The sequence below is a fragment of the Tamandua tetradactyla genome, chromosome X (assembly GCF_023851605.1).
Source record: "Tamandua tetradactyla isolate mTamTet1 chromosome X, mTamTet1.pri, whole genome shotgun sequence".
Classification (NCBI taxonomy): domain Eukaryota; kingdom Metazoa; phylum Chordata; class Mammalia; order Pilosa; family Myrmecophagidae; genus Tamandua; species Tamandua tetradactyla.
In genome coordinates, this window is record NC_135353.1 from 27979389 (window position 1) to 28002570 (window position 23182).

Consider the following 23182-nt stretch of genomic DNA (forward strand, 5'->3'; position numbering starts at 1 on the left):
ATTATAAGCCTCTGAGTTTACCTTTACCAGGGTCACAAAAGCAAACACATACAGTATCTCTCCTTTTGTGTCTGGGTCATTTCACTCAACATTATGTTCTCAGGGTTCATCCACGTTGTCATATGCTTCAAGACATCATTTTGTCTGACTGCTGCATAATATTCCTTTGTGTGTATATATATATATATATATATATATATATAGCACATTTTGTTTATCCATTCTCATGTTGATGGGCACTTGGATTCTTTCCATCTTTAGACAATTGTGAATAATGCCATTCTGAACATCGGTGTGCAAATGTCTGTGTGTCACTGTTTTCAGCTCTTCTAGGTATATACTGAGTAATGGTACTGCTGGGTCATAAGGCAACTTCATAATTAGTTTTCTAAGGAACTGCTCAACTGTCTTCCATAGTGGCTGTACCGTTATACATTCCCACCAGCAGTGCATAAGTGTCCCAGTTTCTCCACATCCTCTCCAACATCTGAGTTTCCTGTCTGTTTAATAGCAGCCATTCTTATAGGTGTGAGGTGGTATCTCATTGTAGTCTTGATCTGCATTTCTCTTATAGCTAATGAAAATGAACATCTTATTTTAGCCATCTGTATTTTGTTTTAGTAAAAATGTCTTTTTATATCTTTGGCCCATTTTATAATTGGGTTGCTTGTTCTTTTGTTATTGAGTTGTATGATTCCTTTATGTATATAGGATATTAAACCTTATCCAATATGTGATTTTCAAATATTTTCTCTCATTGAGTTGGCTGCCTCTTCACCTTTTTGACAAAGTCTTTTGAAACACAAATACATTTGATTTTGAGGAGTTGCCAATATTTTTTTCTTTTGTTGCTTTGCTTTGGGTGTAAAGTTTAGGAAGCTACCTCCTGTTAGTAGGTCTTGAAGATGTTTCCCTATATTTTCTTTTAGGAGTTTTATGGTACTGGCTCTTATATTTAGGTCTTTGATCCACTTTGAGTTAGTTTTTCTATAGGGTGTAAGGTAAGGGTCCTCTTTCATGTTTTTCTTTGTCTACTGACATCCAGTTCTCCCATACCCATTTATTGAAAAGACTATTTTGCCCCAGTTCAGTGAATTCCTCAAGCCTATTTTAAATGCCACTTTCTCAGGGAAGCCTTCCTCCCTCTGAGACAAATTTAGGTTCATCTATTACATAGTGTCACAGTAAAAAAAAGCCGTTAATTTTCCTTTATGGCATTTATGATATTTATAATAAATTTTTGTTTAATAACTTGAAGGAAAGGACCATATTTGCCTTTTTCACATCGTACCTATTAGAGCTGTCCATAAATATTTTTGAGTGATCGAAAAAATAGATGGGATTCCTAGAAAAATAGTAAAGTTGTATGCTCAACAACCTATACAATAATTAAAGTAATAATCTAGGTGCTCCCAAATATTTTTTAACCTTTTTTATCTTTAACTTTTTTATTTATAGTATAACATATATACAAAGCAAAGAAATAAAAAGAAGCAATAGTTTTCAAAGCACTCCTCAATAAGTAGTTACAGGACAGATCCCAGAGCATGTCATGGGCTGCATCATATGAGATTTTAACTTCTAGCTGCTCCAGAACATTGGATGCTAGAAGGAAGAAATACTTTTTATCATCACAATCAACTTTTTTTGTGTGTGAAAAATACCATATATACAAAAAAGCAATAAATTTCAAAGCACAGCACAACAGTTAGTTGTAGAACAGATTTCAGAGTTCAGTATGGTTTACAATTCCACAATTTTAGTAAAAACTTCTAGCTGCTCTAAGATACTGGACTCTAAAAGAAATATCAGTATAATGATTCAGCAATCATGCTCATTTGTTAAACCTTCTCTGTATAATTCCAACTACCTCCTCTGACCTTTCTCCCACTTTTTAGGGGTATTTGGCTATGCCCATTATAACTTTTTCATGTTGTAAAGGGCTGTCAATAATATGGGGTAGGGGGATGGAATTAGTTGATGTTCTGGAGAGCCTGGTTCCTCTAGGTTTTAGGACTTATCTTGTCCAGGGACTCATCTGGAGGTTATAAGTTTCTGGAAAGCTACCCAAGTGAATGAAACCTTTGTAGAATCTTATATATTGCCCGAGGTATTTTTTAAGATTGACTGGAATGGTTTTGGTTGGGGATGATAAGTAGCAATGTCTAACTGAAGCTTGCATAAGAGGGACCTCCAGAGTAGCCTCTTGACTCTATTTCAACTCTCTCAGCCTCTGATACCTTACTTATTACACTTCTTTCCCCCCTTTTGGTCAGGATGGCATTGTTGATCCCATGGTGACAGGGCCAGGCTCATCCCTGGGAGTCATGTCCCACATAGTGGGGAGGGTAACAATTTGACTTTGAGAGTAGGGCTTAGAGAGAGAGAGGCCACATCTGAGCAACAAAAGAGGTCCTCTAGAGATAACTCTTAGGCATACTATAGGTAGGCTAAGCTTAACAAGAGCAAGCCACAAGATCAAGGGCTTAGCCTAGCTCCCAAATATTTGCATGATTGGGCTAACATAGAGAAGTGGATAGAAGAGCAAGGAAAGATCCACCCCTCCCTCTGGCTATTCATAACCTAGACTATGGCCTACTTCTCCTTACAATGGGCCTTATGTCCTCTGAATACATACCTAACAATGGTATTGCTGGATCATATGGCAATTCTATACTTAGCTTCCTGAGGAACCGCCAAACTGCCTTCCACAGCAGTTGTACCACTTTACTTGCCCACCAACAGTGGATAAGTGTGCCTCTTTCTCCACATCCTCTCCAGCACTTGTTTTCTGCTTTTTTGATAATGGCTGTTCTGGTGGGTGTGAGATGATATCTCATTGTGGTTTTGGTTTGCATTTTCCTAATAGCCAGGGAAGTTGAGCATCTTTTCATGTACCTTTTAGCCATTTGTATTTCCTCTTCTGAGAGGGTCTGTTCATGTCTTTTGTCCATTTTTAATTGGATTGTTTGTCTTTTTGTTGTTAAGTTAAACAATCTCCTTATATATTCTGTATACTAGACCCTTATCTGATATGTGCTTTCCAAATATTGTCTCCCATTGTGTATGCTGCCTTTTTACTTTCTTGACAAAGTTCTTTGATGCACAAAAGTGTTTAATTTTGAGGAGTTTTCATTTATCTATTTCTTTCTTCAATGCTTGTGCTTTGGGTGTAAGATCTAGGAAATTGCCTCCTATTCCAAGTTTTATATTTCCCTATATTTTCTTCTGGAAGTTTTATCTTCTTAGCTCTATATATTTAGGTTTTTGATCCGTTTTGAGTTCATTTTCATATAGGGTGTGAGATATGGATCCTCTTTCATACTTTTGCATGTGGATAACCAGTTCTCCAAGCACCATTTATTGAACAGACTGTTCGATCCCAGGTGGGTTGGCTTGACTGCCTTATCAAAGATCAATTGTCCATAGATGAGAGGGTCTATATCTGAACACTCTATTTGATTCCATTGGTCTATATATCTATCTGTATGCCAGTACCATGCTGTTTTGACCACTGTAGCTTCGTAATATGCCTTAAAGTCAGGTAGTGTGAGACCTCTGACTTCATTTTTCTTTCTCAAGATATTTTTAGCTATTTGGGGGTACCCTGACCTTCCAAATAAATTTGGTTATTGGATTTTCTATTTCTGAAAAGTAAGTTTTTCAGATTTTAATTGGTATTGCATTGAATCTACGAATCAATTTATGTAGAATTGTCATCTTAACTGTATTTAGGCTTTCAATCCATGAACATAGTATGCCCTTCAATTTATTTAGGTCTTCTGTGATTTCTTTTAGCAATTTCTTGCAGTTTTTTTTTTTTTTTTGGTATAGGTCTTTTGTATCCTAAGTTAAATTTATTGCTAAATATTTTATTCTTTTGGTTGCAATTGTAAATGAAATTTTTTTCTTGATTTCCACCTCAGATTTCCCATTACAAGTGTATAGAAACACTACAGATTTTTGAGTGTTGATCTTGTAACCTGCCAATTTGCTGTACTCATTTATTAGCACTGGTAGTTTTGCTGCGGTTTTTTCAGGGTTTTCGACATTTGCATCATATCATCTGCAAACAGTGAGAGTTTTACTTCTTCCTTTCCAATTTGGATGCCTTTTATTTCTTCTTTTTGTCTAACTGCTCTGGCTAGAACTCTCAACACAATGGTGATAGCGGACATCCTTGTCTTATTCCTGATCTTAGGTGAAAAGCTTTCAGGCTTCCCATTGAGGATAATGTTAGCTGTGGGTTTTTCATATATTCCCTTTACCATATTGAAGAAGTTCCCTTCTAATCCTATCCTTTGAAGTGTTTTCATCAAGAAAGGATGTTGAATTTTGTCAAATGCCTTTTCTGCATCAATCAAGACGATCATGTGGTTTTTCTGCTTTAATTTGTTGATATGCAGTATTACATTCATTGATTTTGTTATGTTGAACCATCCTTGCATACTTGGAATAAATCCCACGAGTCCTGGTGTATAATTCTTTTAATGTGCTGCTGAATTCAATTCGCAAGAATTTTGTGAAGGGTTTTTGCATCTATATTCATAAGAGAGATTGGTCTGTAGTTTTCTTTTTTTGTAATATCTTTGTCTGGCTTTGGTATGACAGTGATGTTGGCTTCCTAGAATAAGTAGGTAGCCTTCCCTCCTCTTCAATTTTTTTTGAAGAGTTTGAGCAGGATTGGTACTAATTCTTTCTTGAATGTTTGGTAGAATTCACATGTGGTCCTGCACTTTACTTTTGGGGGAGCTTCTTGATGACTGATTCAATTTCTTTACTTGTGTTTTACTGAGGTCCTCTATTTCTTCTCGAGTCAATGTTGGTTGTTCGTACATTTCTAGGAAGTAGTCCACTTCATCTACTTTGTCTAATTTATTAGCATAAAGTTGTTTATAGTATCCTCTCATTACCTCCTTTATTTCTGTGGGGTCAGTGGTTATGTCTCCTCTTCCATTTCTGATTTTATTTATGTGCATCCTCTCTTTTTCTTTTTGGTAAGGGTCCATCAATTCTGTTGATTTTCTCAAAGAACCAATTTCTGGTCTTGTTGAGTTTCTCAATTGCTTTCATGCTCTCAATTTCATTTATTTATGCCCTAATCTTCATTATTTCTTTCCTTTTGCTTGCTTTGGGGTTAGTTTGCTGTTCTTTCTCTAGTTCTTCCAAGTGAAAAATTAATTCCTTGATTTTTGCTCTTCTTTTCTGATATATGCATTTAAGGCAAGAAGTTACACTCTTAGCACCGCCTTTGCTGCATCCCATAATTTTTTTATATTCATCATCATGATAATTTCTTAGAACACTTGCATCAGTTCAGAAAAGGAAAGAAAAAGATAACAGAAAAAAATTCATACATACCATACCCCTTACCCCTCCCTTTCATTGATCTCTAGCATTTCAATCTACCAAATTTATTTTAACATTTGTTCCCCCTATGATTTATTTATTTTTAATCCTTATGTTTTACTCATTTGTACATACCATAGATAAAAGGAGCATCAGACACAAGGTTTTCACAATCACACAATCACATTGCGAAAGCTATATCATTATACAATCATCTTCAAGAAACATGGCTACTGGAACACAGCTTTATGTTTTCAGTCAATTCCTTCCAGCCTCTCCATTACACCTTAACTAAAAAAGTGATATCTATATAATGCATAAGATAACCTCCAGGATAACCTCTAAACTCTGTTTGGAATCTCTCAGCCATTGACACTTTATTTTGTCTCATTTCGCTCTTCCCTCTTTCAGTTGAGAAGGTTTTCTCAATCCCTTGTGCATCCAATAAATTTTGATATGTTGCATTTTCATTTACATTTGCCTCGAGATATTTACTGATTTCTCTTGTAATTTCTTCCTTGAGCCACTGATTGTTTACAAGTGTGTTGTTGAGCCTCCATATATTTGTGAAATTTTTGGTCCTCTGCCTATTATTGATTTCCATCTTCATTCCTTTATGATCCAAAGAAAGTGTTTTGTACGATTTCAATCTTTTTAAATTTATTGAGACTTGCTTTATGGCCTGGCATATGGTCTATCCTTGAGAACGATCCATGAGCACCTGAGGAAAAGGTGTATACTGCTGTTATGGAGTGCAATGTTCTATGAATATCTGTTAAGTCTATTTTGTTTCATGTGGTATTCAAATTCTCTGTTTCTTTATTGATCCTCTATCTAGATGTTCTGTCCATTGATGAAAGGGGGGAATTGAGGTCTCCGACTATTGTGGTAGATTTGTCTATTTCTCTTTTCAGTATTTTCAGTGTTTGCCTCATGTATTTTGGAGCACTCTGGTTTGGTGCATAAATATTTATGATTGTTATGTCTTCTCGTTGAATTGTTCCTTTTATTAACACATAGTGCCTTTCTTAGTCTCTTTTAATTGTTTCACATTTGAAGTCTAATTTGTCAGATATTAGTATAGTGACTCCTGCTTTTTTCTGATTGTTATTTGTATGAAATATCTTTTCACGACCTTTCACTTTCAACTTATTTTTGTACTTGGGTCTAATTTGCATCTCCTGTAGACAGTGTATAGATGGGTCCTGTTTTTTTAATCCATTCTGCTAGTCTATGTCTTTTGATTGGGGTGTTTAATCCATTAACATTTAGTGTTATTACTGTAAGGGAAGAGCTTTCTACTACCATTTTGCCTTTTGGATTTTATATGTCATATCTATTTTTTTTCTCCATTTACCTTTACTGATAGTCTTCATTTCTACACTCTCCTCCACACCTCTCTCCTGTCTTTTCCTATCTGCCTCTAGGGCACCCTTTAATATTTCTTGCAGAGCCAGTCTCTTGGTCACAAATACTCTAAGTGATTTTTTTGTGTGAAAATGTTTTAATTTCCCTGTCATTTTTGAAGGACAATTTTGCTGGATATAGTATTCTTGGTTGGCAGTTTTTCTCTTTTGGAATCTTAAATATATCATACCACTGTCTTCTTGCCTCTATGGTTTCTGCTGAGATATCCACACATAGTCTTATTGGGCTTCCTTGCTGTGATGGATTGCTTGTCTCTTGCTGCTTTCAAAATTATCTTTCTCTTTGACATCTGACACTCCAATTAGTAAGCATTTTGGAGTATGTCTGTGTGAATCTATTCTGTTTGAGTTATGCTGCACTTCTTGGATCTGTAATTTTAAGTCTTTCATAAGAGTTGGGAAATTTTCAGTGATAATTCCCTCCATTAGTCTTTCTCCTCCTTTTCCCTTCTATTCTTCTGGGACACCCACAACACGTATGTATATTCATGCACTTCATGTTGTCATTTAATTCCCTAAGTACCTGCTCATATTTTTCCATTCTTTCCCTTATATTTTCTTTTGCTTGTCAGATTTCAGATGTCCTGATCTCCAGTTCACTAATACTTTCTTCTCTTTGAAATCTAATGTTGTAGGTTTCCATTGTTTTTTTTTATCTCCTCTACTGTACCTTTTGTTCCCATAAATTCTGCAATTTGTTTTTTCAGACTTTTAATTTCTTCTTTTTGTTCATCCTTTGCCTTCTTTATACCCTCCCTCAACTTGTTGATTTCATTTTTGATCAGATTTTCCATGCCTGTTCGCACATCCTGAATTAGTTGTTTCAACTCCTGTATCTCATTTCAGTTGTTGGTTTGTTCCTTTGACTGGGCCGTATCTTCAATTTTCTTAGCATGACTTGTTATCTTTTACTGGCATTTAGGCATCTGATTTCCTTAACTAGTTTATTCTGGAAATTGTTTTCACTCTTTTACCTAGGATTTTCTTGCTGGATGGCTTTGTTCTCTATCTGTTCTTTGGCATTCAGTTCAGCTTATTCTAGACCTCTAGCATAGGTTTTGTTTAACAGATCGGAATTTTTCAGTTCTTGATTTCCTGTTTCTTGCCCTGATTATATGGAGCCTTTTTTTTCCTTAGGAGGGTCTACTTAGATATTATAGACCCTTGTCAGATTTTCCAGACCAGACTGGCCTCCTCTTAGGAGGAAAGAGTCACCTGCATCAGTTTTCCCTGAGGGTGAGACCCAGCAGGTTGACAGACTTTCCTATGAAGCCTCTAGACTCTGTACTTTTCCTTTCCTGCCTAGTATGTGGTGTTTGTTCTGCCTGTAGTTTCCCACCAGCATCAAGTGGTGTGATGCCTTTAACTTCAGAAGACATTCCCAGCTTGGGATGTGATTGAGACAGAGGAGAGGTTGTAGGCTTTAATTGCTTCAGTTTTCTAGTCTCTGGGGTCTGAATTCCTTGAGGGAGGGATTCCACCTCAGCTGGGCCCCACCCCACTCCTGAGGAAGGTAGAGCCTCCAGCGAATTAATTCCTTTCACCTGACCAGCCTTTTGTCTCTCAGAGAAGCTTAATTCTGCCCATGCCTGGGCAGTTGGAGCCTGAGAGGCCTTGCAGTTCTATTTAAAGTGCAGATAAATAGTAGAAACAAAGTAAAAAAAAATTCTTTTCAGAGCAGGACCCCCATTCCTCAGGTTTGTTAATCAAGAGCTTAAGTTGGCACGTTGTTCTATGTATGTCTAGGTTCTATGTGCCCCCCCCCCTTTTGGGGGGGGTCCATCCCTTTTCAAGTATTTTGTGCTGTCTGATCCAAAAAACCTGTTTTTTCAGTGGTTTTTTTTTTTCCCCATCAGCCCTGCCCCTTCTGTGCCAGGGCAAAAAGTAGTACCTTTAGGTCTTATTTGAGGTTTATCTGAGCTGAGGGCCTATTTTCAGTAGTCGGAATTGTTAATTAATTCTGCAGGTGGAGTTTGGTTGAGCTAAGCCCCTGATGCTAGTAAAGTCTCTTTCCTTTCCCCTCTGGGAACCAGCCTGTGGGGTAGGGGCATCAACCTCCACATCTTGGGGGGCTTACAGTTCTGTACTGAATCGCAGCTGGTCCACCTTGTCCAGACTGCTGTATGCTGTGTGTCTGGTCACTGAAGTGGCCCCAGCAGTCATTATGTACTGTTTCTGGTTATTTACTAGCTGCTATGGAGGACGAACTAAATTCCACACCTCACTAAGCCACCAACTTGGAACTAAAAATCTCTTTCATTTCTTCTCTTTCGTTTTCCATTTCATTTCCCTTTCCCTTCTTCTTCCTCTTCCCCATTTCCTTTCCTTTCTGTTCTTTTCCTTTCCTCTCCTCTCCTCTCCCTTCCTATGAATATGCAATTCCCCTGTATCATTGTTGAATGACTTCTCCTTTTCTCGCTGATCTGCAGTGTTACATCTTTTCTATATCAAAGTGTGGATCTATTACTGGGCTCTCTACATTTCTATCTCTGCACCAATATTACAATGTTTCAGTGATTTGTACTGTAATGAGTCTTGATATCTGGTGGCACTATTCCTTCAACTTTATTCTTCTATAGGCATGCCCTCGCTATCTTTGGTCCTTTGCTTTTACATATAAATTTTTAAAAAGCCTGTCAGGTTTCATGAAAACATAACTGAGATTTCAGTTAGAATTGCACCGACTCTATAAATCAATTTGAGGAGGAGTCCTCCTGTTCATGAACATAGCTATCTCTCCATTTTATATTTAATTTCAATATAGTTTTAAATTTTCCGCATGTACATCTTTTATTATACTTATTTCTAAGGCACCTTATTGTTTTTGTTGCTGTTGTAAATGGCGAACACTTTAAATTGTTTTCTAATTGTCTGTTGATGTATGATGCTAATGTTGTATGGCAATGCCATTTTTAAAATATTGTTTGTATATATCCAGCCATCATGCTAAATTCTCTTATTTCTAATAATTTACCTGTAATTTTACACTGCATATTATGGTCTTATGTCAGTCAGTATCATAACCTCTCCTCTAAATAATATCAGGGTCTTAGAGCACATTAAATCCAATCACCTCTTCCTTAATTTGCTTGCTATTTTTGGCCCCTGTATTAGTTCTGTCCTTTTTGTAAACTTGTAAGTTAGACATCATTATTATTTCTTGAATCTCAGACTGACCTTCAGGTATCACATTGTTCTGCTGGGTTTTTATTACAAAAATTTAGTTTTCATATCAAGAAGTTCCATTTTCCCCAAAATCTGTCTGTTTATTCCTAATAATATCTCACTAAGATGCTCAGTATTGCTTGCTAAGCTTTGTGATTGCATCCTTTATTTCTTTAAACATTTTGTATATAACTGTTTTGTATTCTGTATCTAACAGTTTCAATATCTGTATCTTTTAAGTGTCTAGATCTCTTTTATATTTTCCAGTTGACCCGCCCTTATAGTGGCATGTTTCTTTTATTGTTTGAATTGTATGCTCATTGCTTGATTTTACACTATGGGAGTCCTGTGTGTCTTGTTTCCAGAGGAGATTTGCTTCTTCTTCAGCAAATGGTCATGAGGTACCATTCTCTCAGAGCCTTTTAACCCAGTGGGCCTCAGCTCAGTCAAAGAGATCCAAGCTCAATTTCTCTATTTGCACTGGTCCAAGGCTTATTATCTTGATAGCAAGTTCTGCTGTAGCCATCTGCCTCCTCTAAAGTGAGTGCCACCCATATTGGCTGTCCAGCACTCACACCCAGTTCCCTGTTCTTCCAACTTCATCATAGATTTTATTTGTTTTGTCCGGGGAATGTCCCTTATAGAGCTTCTCTGCCTCTTATGCAACCAGTAGTTTCTCTAAGATCTCTAATATAGTATTCTTTTGGAAGACAGGTTGTGTATATGTGTGTGAGTGTGTATGTGTGTGTTGACTTAACCTGGAACCTGATTTATTGTCAGAGCACAGTTCTCAGGAATTTATCAATTGTCTTGATTTTCTCCCTTTGATTTTATTTATTTATTTATTTATTTAATTTCAAACAAACACTCCCTCTCCTCTCTCCATCCCCTGGAAACCTCTAATATGCTTTTTATCTGAGAATTTGCTATTTCTAGTCATCTCTTATAAGTGATATCATACAATGTTTGTCCCCATGTGCCTTGCTTATTTCACTAAGAATAATGTTTTCAAGGTTCTTCAATGTTGCAATGTATCTCATAACTTCATTCTTTTTATGGCTGAATAATATTCCATTGTGCATATGCCCCACATTTTTTAATCCATTCATATATTCAGGGATACTTGGATTGTTTCTAGCTTCTGGCTGTTGGGAATAATGCTGCTATAAACGTTGGTGTACAAGTGTCTCTTTGTGACTCTAGTATTTTTTTTTAATGTGACTCTGTTTTCACTCTGAGTATATACCTAGAAGTGGAATTGTCATGTCATATGCTAAATCTATATTCAACCTTTTGAGGAACCACCATATTGTTTTCCATAGTGCCTGCACCATTTTACATTGCTACCAACAATACACTAGAGTTCCACTTTCTCCACATCCTTTCCAACTCTTTCTATTTCTTTTTTTTTAATAATAAATAATAATCAAAAAGTATTGGCAGAGGGGAGGTGGGGCCAAGATGGTGGCTTAGTAAGGTACGTGCGTCTTAGTTCCTCCTCCAAAGCAACTACTAGGTGAACTGAAACAGTGCAGAACAGCTCCCAGGGCCACAGCACGGAATGGACACACAGCGTACCCCAGTCTGGACTGGCTAGTCTGACTGCGAGACTCGGCTGCGGTGAGATCCCCAAGCGGCACGTGATTTCCTGAGCAGCGGCAGCTGTGGCGGCCGGAGCTCCTCCCTCCCTCCTTCCCGGGTCGGCTGAGAGTCTCGGAGAGGCAAGTTTCCCAAGCCGAGGCGGCCGGCGCCCCTCTTTTGCGGGCAGCTTCCTGGTCCGGCTACGAGTCTCAGATCAGAGGGCTACCCAAGCCGCGGTGGCCCTCCCCCATGGGCAGCTTCCTGGTCCGGTGGGGAATTCCACAGGCCGCGGCGGCCGGTGACCGACGCCCCTCCCCCGCGGGCGACTTCCTGGTCCGGTGGCGAATTCCCCAGGCCCGCTGCAGCCGGCGACCAGCCACAGGGTCCCCTCAAGCCGCGGCGGCTGACGCCCCCACCACGCGCAGCCCCCCGAACCAACGGACAGAACTGGATCGGAAATCCCCAGGCCGCAGAGATCGGTGACCGGGGGGATCCCTTCCAAACACGTGAGACAAACGTGTGCCACGCGCGCCACCTACTGGGCAGGATAAGAAAAACAGAACCCAGAGATTTCACAGAAAAATCTTACAACCTTGTTGGGTCTGACACCCAGGGAAATCTGACTAAATGCCCAGACGCCAGCAGCAGAAGATAACGGTCCATGCTCAGAAGATTGAGAATATGGCCCAGTCAAAGGAACAAACCAATAGTTCAAATGAGATACAAGAGCTGAGACAACTAATGCTGAATATACGAACAGAAATGGAAAACCTCTTCAAAAATGAAATCGATAAATTGAGGGAGGACATGAAGAAGACATGGGCTGGACATAAAGAAGAAATAGAAAAACTGAAAAAACAAATCACAGAACTTATGGAAGTGAAGGATAAAGTAGAAAAGTTGGAAAAAACAATGGATACCTACAATGATAGATTTAAAGAGACAGAAGATAGAATTAGTGATTTGGAGGATGGAACATCTGAATTCCAAAAAGAAACAGAAACCATCGGGAAAAGAATGGAAAAATTTGAGCAGGGTATCAGGGAACTCAAGGACAATATGAACCGCACAAATATACGTGTTGTGGGTGTCCCAGAAGGAGAAGAGAAGGGAAAAGGAGGAGAAAAACTAATGGAAGAAATTATCACTGAAAATTTCCAAACTCTTATGAAAGACCTAAAATTACAGATCCAAGAAGTGCAGCACACCCCAAAGAGATTAGACCCAAATAGGTGTTCTCCAAGACACTTAGTAGTTAGAATGTCAGAGGTCAAAGAGAAAGAGAGGATCTTGAAAGCAGCAAGAGAAAAACAATCCATCACATACAAGGGAAACCCAATAAGACTATGTGTAGATTTCTCAGCAGAAACCATGGAAGCTAGAAGACAGTGGGATGATATATTTAAATTACTAAAAGAGAAAAATTGCCAACCAAGACTCCTATATCCAGCAAAATTGTCCTTCAAAAATGAGGGAGAAATTAAAACATTCTCAGACAAAAAGTCACTGAAAGAATTTGTGACCAAGAGACCAGCTCTGCAAGAAATACTAAAGGGAGCACTAGAGACAGATATGAAAAGACAGAAGAGAGAGGTATGGAGAAGAGTGTAGAAAGAAGGAAAATCAGATATGATATATATAATACAAAAGGCAAAATGTTAGAGGAAAATATTATCCAAACAGTAATAACACTAAATGTCAATGGACTGAATTCCCCAATCAAAAGACATAGATTGGCAGAATGGATTAAAAAACAGGATCCTTCTATATGCTGTCTACAGGAAACACATCTTAGACCCAAAGATAAACATAGGTTGAAAGTGAAAGGTTGGGAAAAGATATTTCATGCAAATAACAACCAGAAAAGAGCAGGAGTGGCTATACTAATATCCAACAAATTAGACTTCAAATGTAAAACAGTTAAAAGAGACAAAGAAGGACACTATATACTAATAAAAGGAACAATTAAACAAGAAGACATAACAATCATAAATATTTATGCACCGAACCAGAATGCCCCAAAATATGTGAGGAATACACTGCAAACACTGAAAAGGGAAATAGACTCATATACCATAATAGTTGGAGACTTCAATTCCCCACTCTCATCAATGGACAGAACATCCAGACAGAGGATCAATAAAGAAATAGAGAATCTGAATATTACTATAAATGAGCTAGACTTAACAGACATTTATAGGACATTACATCCCACAACAGCAGGATACACCTTTTTCTCAAGTGCTCATGGATCATTCTCAAAGATAGACCATATGCTGGGTCACAAAGCAAGTCTTAACAAATTCAAAAAGATTGAAATCATACACAACACTTTCTCGGATCATAAAGGAATGAAGTTGGAAATCAATAATAGGCGGAGTGCCAGAAAATTCACAAATACGTGGAGGCTCAACAACACACTCCTAAACAACGAGTGGGTCAAAGAAGAAATTGCTAGAGAAATTAGCAAGTACCTCGAGGCGAATGAAAATGAAAACACAACATATCAAAACTTATGGGACGCAGCAAAGGCAGTGCTAAGAGGGAAATTTATTGCCCTAAATGCCTATATCAGAAAAGAAGAAAAGGCAAAAATGCAGGAATTAACTGTCCACTTGGAAGAACTGGAGAAAGAACAGCAAACTAATCCGAAAGCAAGCAAAAGGAAAGAAATAACAAAGATTAGAGCAGAAATAAATGAAATTGAAAACATGAAAACAATAGAGAAAATCAATAAGGCCAGAAGTTGGTTCTATGAGAAAATCAGTAAGATTGATGGGCCCTTAGCAAGATTGACAAAAAGAAGAAGAGAGAGGATGCAAATAAATAAGATCAGAAATGGAAGAGGAGACATAACTACTGACCTCACAGAAATAAAGGAGGTAATAACAGGATACTATGAACAACTTTACGCTAATAAATACAACAATTTAGAGGAAATGGACGGGTTCCTGGAAAGACATGAACAACCAACTTTGACTCAAGAAGACATAGATGACCTCAACAAACCAATCACAAGTAAAGAAATTGAATTAGTCATTCAAAAGCTTCCTAAAAAGAAAAGTCCAGAACCAGACGGCTTCACATCTGAATTCTATCAAACTATCCAGAAAGAATTAGTACCAACTCTCCTCAAACTCTTCAAAAAAATCGAAGCGGAGGGAAAACTACCTAATTCATTCTATGAAGCCAACATCACCCTCATACCAAAACCAGGCAAAGATATTACAAAAAAAGAAAACTACAGACCAATCTCTCTAATGAATACAGATGCAAAAATCCTCAATAAAATTCTAGCAAATCGTATCCAACAGCACATTAAAAGAATTATACATCATGACCAAGTAGGATTCATCCCAGGTATGCAAGGATGGTTCAACATAAGAAAATCAATTAATGTAATACACCATATCAACAAATCAAAGCAGAAGAATCACATGATCATCTCAATTGATGCAGAGAAGGCATTTGACAAGATTCAACATCCTTTCCTGTTAAAAACACTTCAAAAGATAGGAATACAAGGGAACTTCCTTAAAATGATAGAGGGAATATATGAAAAACCCACAGCTAATATCATCCTCAATGGGGAAAAATTGAAAACTTTCCCCCTAAGATCAGGAACAAGACAAGGATGTCCACTATCACCACTATTATTCAACATTGTGTTGGAGGTTCTAGCCAGAGCAATTAGACAAGAAAAAGAAATACAAGGCATCAAAATTGGAAAGGAAGAAGTAAAACTATCACTGTTTGCAGACGATATGATACTATACGTCGAAAACCCGGAAAAATCCACAACAAAACTACTAGAGCTAATAAATGAGTACAGCAAAGTAGCAGGTTACAAGATCAACATTCAAAAATCTGTAGCATTTCTATACACTAGTAATGAACAAGCTGAGGGGGAAATCAAGAAACGAATCCCATTTACAATTGCAACTAAAAGAATAAAATACCTAGGAATAAATTTAACTAAAGAGACAAAAAACCTATATAAAGAAAACTACAAAAAACTGCTAAAAGAAATCACAGAAGACCTAAATAGATGGAAGGGCATGCCGTGTTCATGGATTGGAAGACTAAATATAGTTAAGATGTCAATCCTACCTAAATTGATTTACAGATTCAATGCAATACCAATCAAAATCCCAACAACTTATTTTTCAGAAATAGAAAAACCAATAAGCAAATTTATCTGGAAGGGCAGGGTGCCCCGAATTGCTAAAAACATCTTGAGGAAAAAAAACGAAGCTGGAGGTCTCGCGCTGCCTGACTTTAAGGCATATTATGAAGCCACAGTGGTCAAAACAGCATGGTATTGGCATAAAGATAGATATATCGACCAATGGAATCGAATAGAGTGCTCAGATATAGACCCTCTCATCTATGGACATTTGATCTTTGATAAGGCAGTCAAGCCAACTCACCTGGGACAGAGCAGTCTCTTCAATAAATGGTGCCTAGAGAACTGGATATCCATATGCAAAAGAATGAAAGAAGACCCATCTCTCACACCCTATACAAAAGTTAACTCAAAATGGATCAAAGATCTAAACATTAGGTCTAAGACCATAAAACAGTTAGAGGAAAATGTAGGGAGATATGTTATGAATCTTACAATTGGAGGCAGTTTTATGGACCTTAAACCTAAAGCAAGAGCACTGAAGAAGGAAATAAATAAATGGGAACTCCTCAAAATTAAACACTTTTGTGCATCAAAGAACTTCATCAAGAAAGTAGAAAGACAGCCTACACAATGGGAAACAATATTTGGAAACGACATATCAGATAAAGGTCTAGTATCCAGAATTTATAATGAGATTGTTCATCTCAACAACAAAAAGACAGCCAACCCAATTACAAAATGGGAAAAAGACTTGAATAGACACTTCTCAGAGGAGGAAATACAAATGGCCAAAAGGCACATGAAGAGATGCTCAATGTCCCTGGCCATTAGAGAAATGCAAATCAAAACCACAATGAGATATCATCTCACACCCACCAGAATGGCCATTATCAACAAAACAGAAAATGACAAGTGCTGGAGAGGATGCGGTGAAAGAGGCACACTTATCCACTGTTGGTGGGAATGTCAAATGGTGCAACCACTGTGGAAGGCAGTTTGGCGGTTCCTCAAAAAGCTGAATATAGAATTGCCATACGACCCAGCAATACCATTGCTGGGAATCTACTCAAAGGAATTAAGGGCAAAAACTCAAACGGACATTTGCACACCAATGTTTATAACAGCGTTATTTACAATTGCAAAGAGATGGAAACAGCCAAAATGTCCATCAACAGACGAGTGGCTAAACAAACTGTGGTATATACATATGATGGAATATTATGCAGCTTTAAGACAGGATAAAATTATGAAGCATGTAATAACATGGATGGACCTAGAGAACATTATGCTGAGTGAGTCTAGCCAAAAACTAAAAGACAAATACTGTATGGTCCCAATGATGTGAATCGACATTCGAGAATAAACTTGGAATATGTCATTGGTAACAGAGTTCAGCAGGAGTTAGAAACAGGGTAAGATAATGGGTAATTGGAGCTGATGGGATACAGACTGTGCAACAGGACTAGATACAAAAACTCAAAAATGGACAGCACAATAATACCTAATTGTAAAGTAATCATGTTAAAACACTGAATGAAGCTGCATCCGAGCTATAGGTTTTTGTTTTGTTTTGTTTTGTTCTTACTATTATTACTTTTATTTTTTTCTCTATATTAACATTCTATATCTTTTTCTGTCGTGTTGCTAGTTCTTCTAAACCGATGCAAATGTACTAAGAAACGATGATCATGCATCTATGTGATGATGTTAAGAATTACTGATTGCATATGTAAAAAGGTATGATTTCTAAATTTTGGGTTAATTTCTTTTTTTCCGTTAATTAATAAAAAAAAAAAAAGTATTGGCAGGGTCCCTTAAGGGATGGGAGAAAAAATATGCAACAATTATACTTTACCACTGGGGAAAACCCTGATACTGTGCCAAACTTTAGGGACACCCAAATGAATAGGCCATGCCTTTGATCTTGAGGTTTGCTCTTATGTACGTAGCAGAGAGGCTTAGCCTACCTATAGGTATGCCTAAGAGTCACATCCAGAGGACCTCTTTTGTTGCTCAGATGTGACCTCACTCTCTCTAAGCTGAACTCTGCAAGTGAAATCATTGCCGTCTCCCCTCTATGGGACATGACATTCGAGGGTGAAAGTCTCCCTGTGGCGTGGGAGAGGACTCCCGCGGATGAGCCTGGCCCTGGCACCATGGGATCATCAATGCCATCCTAACCAAAAGGGGGAAAAGAAGTATAATAAATAAGGTATCAGTGGCTAAGAGATTTCAAATAGAGTTGAGAGACTACTCTGGAGGTCACTCTTATACAAGCTTCAGTGAGAAATTGCTACCTATCATAACTTGCCAATCCCCAACCAAAACCATTCCAGCCAATCCGAAAGAACACCTAGGGCAATATATAAGATTCTACAAAGGTTTCATTCACTACGGTAACTTTCCAGAAACCTACAATCTCTAGATGAGTCTCTAGACCAGATAAGTCCTGAAACCTAGAGGGCCCAGCCTCTCCAGAACATCAGGTAGTTCCATCCCCCGTATTATTGAAAGGCCCTTCCAACATGAAAAAGTTAGAATGGCCACAGCCCAAATACCCCTAAATAGAGGGAGAAAGATCAAAGGTGATGGTGGAGTTGTACAGAGAAGGTAGGGTTTAACAAATGAATAAGATTGCTGAGTCATTAAATTGACATTTCTTTTAGTCTCCAGTATTTTACAGCAGCTAAAGTAAAAACCTAAAATTGTGGAATTGTAACCCATACCAAACTCTGAAATCTTTTCTGCAACTAATTATTGTGTTGTGCTTTGAAATTTATTGCTTTTTTGAATATATGGTATCTTTCATAAAAAAGTCAATTGTGATGATAAAAAAAAAATATTTATTCCTTCTAGCTTCCTATATTCTGGAGTAGCAGAAGGAAAAATATGAGAGGATCATATGGTAGCCCATGACAAACTCTGGGATCTGTCCTGGAACTACTTGTTGAAGAATGTTTTGAAAACTACTGCTTTTTTCTTTCTTTGCTTACATGTATATTTATGTTATATTAAAAGTCAACTGACCACAGATGTCTGGGTCTTTTTTGGGGCTTTCAATTCCGTTTCATTGGTCTTTTTGTCTAACTTTATGACACTAACACACTATTTTGATTACTGTCACTTGTGGTACAATTTGTAATCAGGAAGTGCATGTCCTCAACTTTGTTCTTTTTCAAATTTGTTTTATTTATGCAGGGCCCTTTGCAATTCCAAATGAATTTGAGGATCATTTTTTCCATTTCTGCAGAAAAAGAAAATCACTGGAATTTTGATAGGGATTGCATTGAGTCTGTAGATAGCTTTGGGTAACACTGAAATGTTAGCAATATTAACTTTTTCAATCCATGAAAATGGGATTTCTTGCCATTTATTTAGTTCTTTAATTTCTTTCAGCAGTGTTTTGTCAATTCAGTGTGCAAGTCCTTTATATCCTTGAATAAATTTGTTCCTAGATATTTAATTCTTTTAGATGCCATTGTAAATGGAATTGTTTTCTTAATTTCCTCTTCAGATTTTTCATTACTGGTGAATAGGAACACGATTGATTTTTGCCTGTTTGTCTTGTACCGTGCCACTTTGCTGAACCTGTTTATTAGATGTAATAGCTTGCTGCAAGTTTCCTTTGGATTTTCTATATGTGAGAACAAGTTGTGCTTCAGTGGATGGATGTCTGGAACACCGGATCAGGGGTCAGAATCACCAACGACTCTCCGAGAGGTGTGCACCTGAAGTCCTGGGTGAGAAGTCCAGGAGTCCAGTGATAAAACCAGTCCTAACCAAGTCACAGGCACCATTACATGTCGGCACCACCGTCACAAGCTGTGAGCAGCAAAGCACAAGGGTCCAATGTGGGCAACACCCCTGGTCAAAGTATGGGTTCCACAGCCAAAGGCAGTGTAGACTGAGTCTCATTTTGAAACTCCACAGTAATTGGCTTTCTCCATTGGATGGGGAGGGGGGCAAAAATTGAGGAAGTTGGCAGATGGTTGAGTCCTGGGGCCAGAATTCCCTTTGATTTTAACATTACTGTTTTAGAATTTGTTATAAAGACAAATTAAAGACAACTTCAGAGATAAAAGTGTCGTCTTTGGATTTAACAAATGAGTATGACTACTGTATCAGTATATTGATATTTCTGTTGGTCTCCAGTGTCTTGGAGCAGCTAGAAGAAAAAATGAAAAATTGTGGAACTGTAACCCATACCAAACTTTAAAATTTGTTCTATAACTACATGTTAAAATGTACTTGGAAATTTTTTGCTTTCTTGTACATATGTTATACTTCACATTAAAAGGAGTTTAAAATTTTCACGTCTGATTATCCTACCCAAACTTGACTATTTTCATCTCTTCATATTCTATTCCAATGTTAGTATACATACAATTTTTGTATTCATTTTTTTACATTGTGATATTTTTTTCTCATTTTATTGCCTAATCTTCATCATTTTCACTCCTAGTAGTTACATACAATCCATTGAATATTATTTTCTATGGCATATACTTTAAACATTTCCAGTTTTGTACATTTAAGTGCTTAAAGTATTTGCTATTATAGGTAAAAGTATTCATATACTTCAGAGATAGAGTAAATATTGATGTATATAGCTACTCTTTGTATGGCTTTGTTCCTTAGGATAAATCCCCAGGAGTGTGATTACTAGGTTAAAGGCGCTTGATAAGTACATCCAAATTTTCTGTAGTGGTTATAGCCCCAGCAACCATTTGATAGACATGGAATTGATTCCAGCACTACCACCAGGTGTGAGCCCTAAATAGTCATAGCCCATCTGGGTAATCCATCCCTTTTGCAATACACTGTCTGGTTGCAGTAATACAGGCCTAAGCTGTATGGCTTATGGTACCCCCCAGCCACAGAGATTTGTTCATCTCGGGACTTCATTCCATGGTTGTAGAAAGCAACACGTTCCCTTTCCCAGCATGTTTAAGGGGAAACATGTAGTCTTGTTGGCAGCCATTTTGCTACAATGAGGAATGGTAGGCTCAGGATAAAGCCATTACAAAAAGGCAGGCAGAAGTGAAAGAATTACAAAGAAACAGAGCTAGAATCTGACTAAACTGTGCCTTGAATCCTCCTTACCCTTGTAGTTAATAAATCTCCTTTGTTCAAGCCAATTTGAATTGGGCATCCTGTTACTTATAAGCAGAAGCATACAAACGTATTTCTTAAAGAGCAGTCTATCAAATTATATTGCTATGAATTGAATTGAAATTTCTTCATTAAATATTTTTAATTGCTAATGTATTTGGTACATTATTATTGTCATCTCTGCTTCTTAGAATATTTTCCTGTATTGTGTTTCCTATTTTAATTTTCTCATATGAATTGAGTGTTCATGTCTTTTATCCATTTATATGCTCATTCATTTATTCATTCATTTAAAAAATTTTTCTTAAATGCCTACTTTGAGCCATGTCTTAATATCATTTTTAAAAAATTCAAATGAACTCTCTATATAGTCGCCTTTAAGTATTTGCTTATCATGTCTGATAAGTTTTTTCCTAAGGCAAAGATTTCTTCCCACTTTAACTTTATTGTTTATCTGTTCAGCAAGTATTTATTGAGCCTCTACTATATGCCAGATTCAGTTTCAGACTGTGGGTATAAAAGAATGAACAAAACAGATCCCTGCTTTCATAATCCTTAAATTTTATTCAGGTAAACAGATGAAAAGTAAATAAACGAGTAGCTTTATGGTAAGTTAAAGGATGAGAAATGCTATAGTTCAAGGAAAGTCAGAGCAATGATGGGGCTGCTGAGTGTTGCATATAGGATGGTAAGGGACATCTGAGCAGGTGTGAATCTGGCTTACGAGTGTTCTAGGCAGAGGATAGGAAGTACAAAGGCCCAGAAGACTGAGAGTACCTGGTACATTCAAGGAGTACCAAGAAAGCCAGCATGGTTGGAGCAGAGTGAAGTAGAGAAGGAGATGAGATCAGGTAGGAATGTGTAATCCAGATTACACAGATCATTGTAGACTTTGGATTTTATTGCACAGAAGTTTACTCATTTAGACAATGTAATTAAAAGTTGATCATTTCCTGTTTAATTTCTTTTCCTGAAAGGGGTTACCATTCCAAAGTATAGCACATATTCTGTAGTGTCTGCTTTTTTTTTTAATATGACTTGATTTTCAATACTTAATATTTTATTCCATCCAGAATTTATGGTGCACGATATAAAGTACGTATTCAAACTAGTTTTTTCTCAAACTGGCTATGGTTATCTGAACACTATTAAATAAATGTTCCTTTCCCCGTGTTTTATGGTGCTTACATTATATCGCAGATTAAATTCTTACATTTTATTTCTGGATTGCTTTCCTTTTCTGCTGCCACTCTTTATTTCTTTTTAAATCAGTACCGTACTGTTTTGATTATTATTTTAGAATATGTTCCACCTTCTCATTTGTCTTCCTTTCTAAAATATTCTCTTGAAATTGTTGACATGTTTGTTTTTCCAAATGAATTTTAGAATCATTTTTTAAATGGCATAAAAAAGCATGTTGAGATTTAGATTAGGAATTTATCAAATTTGACACATTATAATTGAGAAATATACACTACAATGAAGAATATAATTTTAACTGTTTTAGTATATTTCTAATTGAATTTGTCCTTAGTCTGGGGCCTTGTTCTAACAGTGAGTTTAATTTTGGTGGGAAGAAATCATTATCAATTCACTTGGTTACAGTGTTAGGATTTAAACTTTTTTGAATAAGTAATAGGTAATCGTATCTTAATTTCTGTGACGGTTAATGGTGGGGGAGAGACTCAGCACCCCAGGAAGCAAAACTGAGAATGCAGTCATTCATCCATTCAGCAAATATTCGTTGAATGCCTCTGGTGTGTCAGACGTAGTGCTAGGTCCTGGGAATATAGCAAAGACAAGTATCCCTGCCCTCATAGAGCTCACAGTTTAATCATGGAGTGTTTAATGACCATTGCTAACAATTGAAACTTTTGCTCCTAGGCTGAAGTAGATTTTACCGAGAAATGTTAGCAGACTGCTCATCTGTAATTTAGTGTGCGTTCTGCTTGTTTTATTTGGAACTAATTCTGAGGTTTTGCCAAGGATGGCGGGGAATGACTTGTAATAATATTGGGTAATATCCAGAATGTAATGTGAACACAGAATTGTAGTGGAAATGTGCAGCCCCTGCACCTGGGCTGCAGCTGTATCCATGAATCTTCAATCTGAGAGGAAGGGGTTTCTTGTTTGGCTTTAGTTGAGTTTTGTGATCTCATGTTCAGTGACCCAGGCAATATTGTCAAAGTTGCATAGTCTTGTGGAACTTCTTTAACTTGAACTGCTTGGTATGGTTTCCTTCACTGTTTTTGATATTTGATTTGGTTCTGATATTAGTGATTGGCTATTTTTATTTGCTTAGGGACTTGGTGGGGGAGCTGAAAACAAAGGACAAAATACAAAGGCAACTAGTAAAAGCATTTATGGAGGGGGATTCGAGAACAGATGGCATCATTATATAGTGATAACTGGTATGAGG